This window comes from Montipora foliosa, chromosome 10 (assembly GCF_036669935.1).
Source record: "Montipora foliosa isolate CH-2021 chromosome 10, ASM3666993v2, whole genome shotgun sequence".
NCBI lineage: Eukaryota > Metazoa > Cnidaria > Anthozoa > Scleractinia > Acroporidae > Montipora > Montipora foliosa.
This window is the reverse complement of record NC_090878.1, coordinates 29,736,234-29,741,233: the sequence shown is the minus strand read 5'-3', so window position 1 is coordinate 29,741,233 and position 5,000 is coordinate 29,736,234.

The window sequence follows — 5,000 nt, the reverse complement described above, 5'->3', positions numbered from 1 at the left end:
AGAGTGGGACATCAACTAGCTGGTCATGAACCTCATGTGCAGCGTAAAATATTTTCATTCATATTTTATCAGGGAAAACCAAATTGATATTCAATCTAGGTTACAGAACCATAAAATTCACTAGGAAGTAAAAGGTAAAAGCATTGGTGAAAGATAAAAAAAGCTAATTATTCCCAGGTAGTTCGTTAACTTTACATTTAACCATAAAAAATTTCATGATCATCTAAGGTCCTTAAAACATTGACCCCTTGGCCTGAGAGTGATGTCTAATGCCAGACGAATTTTACTCATCAATTAAGGTGGGGGAGGGGGCATCCTAGGGCATTTTAGGTGTGAATGGGTTTAACTCAGTCAGCCATTAACCCCTGAGAGTGACACTTAAGGATGCTCGAAAGGGTTTCAACTCTTAGAAGACACTCTCTTTAGATCAAATGACGCTACAACACTGTATCACATAACAGCAATGTTATGGTACCATATGAAACACTGATTATTTCCAAACACTGTGATGTAATAAGTTACCTTGGCAATAGGAAAGCCCCACGAAAGCCCAGGAAAAACACCCTATATTTTGGATTTAGTTGCTCACATCTCAAAAACGAACTTGGTGACCCCCTTTTTTTATTGCTGAAAAGTTACTAGAAGAGCCGTCTTAAAAGAATCACAGGATTAAGGAGGCTCTAAATCCACAAGACAAAATTTTTTTAAACTTTGCAGAAAGTTTCATCTTGCCATTCTGATTACTTTTCAGAAATAAAAAAATGGGGGACAACGAGTTCATTTTTGAGATATAACCAACCAAAGAGAAAATAAAGGGTGTTTTTACAGGGTTTGCCCATTGCCACGGTGACATATTACATCACAATAATGACTGTATCTTGTTCAGCAATAATTTATTTCATTTGGTACCACAATATTGCTAATACGTGATACAACATTGTGGTGCTGACCTTTCTAAAAGAGTGTTACTTGAAAGCATTGAAACTGGTTTGAGCCACCTTAACAGATTTTACTCTAACAACAGATGATGTTACTTGTCAATGGTGGGTGTCCTAGGACATTTGAGGTGTGAATTGGTTATACTTCTGTTAATGATTAAACTCTATAACAGGGCCCCTAAGATTCATAATTATTATCCTTAACATGTCTTTAATGAATTAAGGATCAACTTGGACATAAAACTAAAAAGAATTATTTCAGTCAATGCTATCTCTTTAATAATCTACCTGCATCATGAACACAGGCAATAAAAATGGTTCATGATTTAACACATACATGAAATATACATTTAACAAATGGGTATCACATTTGGATAATAAAATCACAAGGACTATGATTGTGACTGGTCCACAATTAAAACTCAAAATATCTACTTCAGCCAACACTATTTCTTTAATAATCTATCTGCAGCATGAACACAGGCAATAAAAATAGTTAATAACAGATACATGAAATATACTTGCCAATAACTCATGGATATCATATTTGGATATAAAATCACAGTCCTTTGTCAAAAGTACTGTGATTGTGACTGGAGGTTGTACAATATACAATATGCGAGCCACACATCGTGCAGTTATTGAAAGCTAACCATTTCAAAATGGGTGCTAAGACTTAATACTGTTTATCAGCAATATTTGAAATGGGTGCTTGGACTTAAATGCAAGTCTTGCAGGACTCACTGTCTGTCAAGACCCTTGTGACTGGGCCAAAATTAAAACTCAAAAAATCCATCTTAGCCTGTGCTGTCTCTTTCATAATCTATTTGCTGCATGAATAGAGGAATGAAAAACAAAAATCATGAATTACCTATAATGTTCAGTACTAACCACAAATTATTAAATAAATGATTTTATAGATACATGAAACCTACAATAATATTTCTTGGATACAAATAAAAATCACAAGCCTTTATCAAAAGGACTGTGATTGTGACTGGGCAACAAATAAAACTAAAAAAAATAACCAACACTGCATCTTTAATTAACCCTTTGACACCCAAACCAGCCTAACCCGGCCAGTCTTAGTATTTTACTCTGTCTAACACCAGACTATTTTACTTGTCAATGGGGAACCCCTGGGAGTCAATGGGTTAATAATCCAGTGCCAGCAATAAATGGAAGCGACAAAAACAGAGAGCTAGTATTATCTATAATAATATGTTTAGTGCTCACAAAAAATAACAATTATTAATAAAATTAATGACAATTAATGACTTTTCCTGGCAGCCATGCTACTAAATACACGCAAAACCAGTCTTTTCACATTTGTACATTTGCAAAAGTTTGCCTAACACAACATTTGTTTAAATAAAATCAAGAGGTTCCAATAAAGATTGCTCCTTGTAAAATTTGGAACCTTCCATAATTAAATGCTAAAAGCATTTTGAGAACAACTTTTCACAGTTTTAACATTCAGCAACTTAACTTACATGGCATTTTTGTCTCAAAAATTTAACATGTAGAGGCAGTGATAAAGTAAAGGAAAATACTCACTAGCTAATCAGACCAATGAAGTATCTGGGACAACTCCTCTTTATGTTGACCATTATATTTACTTAAAATATCCTTTATAAAATCAATCACATCACGCCCTGGCACTGCATTGCTTAAATTGAACTGTGAATGAGTCTCTAGTCCATCATACAGTTTTAACGTCAATAAATTCAATGGGATTTGGCGAGGGTCAGAGCTGGAAGGTGTTGCGCTTCCTGTTTCCTGATACAATACGCGAGGGATTTCGTCAGAGTAAGAGCTAAGTGTAGAAAATGTTGTCCTTGCTATTGCCTTATACGATACAGTTTCTGCTCTTGGGAATTGGCGAGGGTCACAGCTAGAAGATGTTGCACTTCTTATTTCCTCATCAGAAACGCCAAAAATGGTGCTTGTTTGCAAAGACTCTCGTATTTTCTCAATTTTAACCCTTTCCTCTAAAGTTAAAATCTCTTTAAAGTGCTTCTGCATTGCGACACCTACAACCTTTAATTGACCTTTGACCCAACAAAGTATCGGGCCACCAGAATTACCACCATTTAGGGAACAGTTTAGAACTGCAAATGTTTGCCCTGAATAATTCTCCTTGGATCCAGAAACATGGCCAGTCACAAAAAGAGCTGTTGCACCTCTGTGACTCATCGGAAAACCAAAAGCAAAAATTTGCATTCCTGGAAGTAGAGATTGACTACACAATTGCAAAGGAAAGATCTTCTTTTCTTGTAAGTTTAGCCCGTCTTTGAAGCAAAGCAAAGCTAAATCTTTATGTGCATCATAGTGAACAACTTCACAGGAACATTCTCCAATGGCTGCATTAAAAATACTAACTTCTTTTGATGCATCACTTATCACATCTTCAATGACGTGCATGTTTGTCACCACAAAATGTTCATGAACAATAATGCCAGATCCATGCTCAATTTCAACTTTCTGAGAAGCTTCATTGTACTCCTCTGTGATTTCAGCCCTTGCCTTACTGGCAGTTTCATATGTTCCTTCTTGGAGCAAATCACCAAGCTTTTTGGAATCAAGACGGTCAACTGCACTTTTAATTTCAAAAATGTCGTATGTCTGGTTGGCCTTTGAAACTTTGACCTCTTCATATCTACCCTTTTTAGAAACTAAAACATCAGTTTCCACTGGACCGGGGCCTGAAAAGCAATCCCTCACTCGGCGCTCTACTTCAAACCATGAATATTCAACACCATCATAAAATCCTCTCGGTTTCTTCTTTTCCTCATTTACTTCAGTTCTGCACTTGTAAATTCGCCTCTTGAGGTCATTTGCATCTGGACCAGGACAATCATCTTCTTGTTGCCTATAAATCATCTTCTTTCCTTCCAAATATTCAACTGCTTGGTCAATGTCAATATCAATAATGTTGTATGAATCTCTACAATGAGGATCTTCACAAGGCTTAAAGGGATACTCATCATTATCTAGCAAAGAGAGGGCGATACTGTACAATTGTTTAGCTCCTGCGTCCTTGGAGATATTGCGAGGTGGCTCAACATATATTACATTACTTTCCCTGTTTTGGCTTTTTGCATATTTATAAGCGTCAATTTTAGAACGTGCATGCTCACAAAGCTCAGGATCAGATAATGCTGAATCCCATAGACAAACGGAATCATGAATAAGATCAACTGAGTATGGCCAATGGGAAAGAGGGTGGAGATAGTCATTTAGTACTACTCCACCATCCCTAGGAAAGCCCCCAGCAAAGCAATCCCTCACAAGGCGCCGTGCAACAAGCCAGGGGTACTGTTCAAGATTATCAATCGTTTGCTGGCATTGTTTTTCAATTGCAGCTCTATTTTTGTCAATCGACTCCTTTATTTCATCATACCGTGGCCCTGGTCTTGGGTATTTCTCCACGTAAGGCAACTCATCACACCTCACCAACGCGTCGTGGATATCGAAGATGTCAAAAACTTCCTCTCTGTTTGTACCTCCATTCTTGGCAAGCATGAAGTACTTAGACTCCAGGTTACATATTAACAACGGCTTGCTCACCACTTTTTCAAAACATGGACGCAATCGATCTAAAGCTTGCTTGCAATTATATTTCTGTGTTTCTGGTCGTCCATAAATTTTTACCTTCACACAACCATTCAGGGCTTCTCTTCCTTCGCTACCCAAAACATCAGAAACCTTATCCATTTTAACCATACACTGCAGCGTGTGTGGGACCTCTTATGGGCCGAACATGAACGCCTTACCCTTAGCCTGCAAGCAGGCTCTTCCGTTGAAAATGGCGCGCGCTCGAAATATCCTCTTCCGGCTCCTCTTCCGTTGAAAATGGCGCGCGGCATTCTCCTCCCCATCGCCCTTTTCGTTTCTCTTAGCCGACGGGGCCTTGGCACGACAAAACGAAGGGCTCTGGCCCAGAGCCACTCAAATGTACCAATTCGAGGGACCAGCCGAGAGTGGTACGGATTTGAAGCTTGTCCGAAGGTGATTCCAAAAAGTCATGATATCAATCTAAAATCGGTAGCTTTTTCGTAT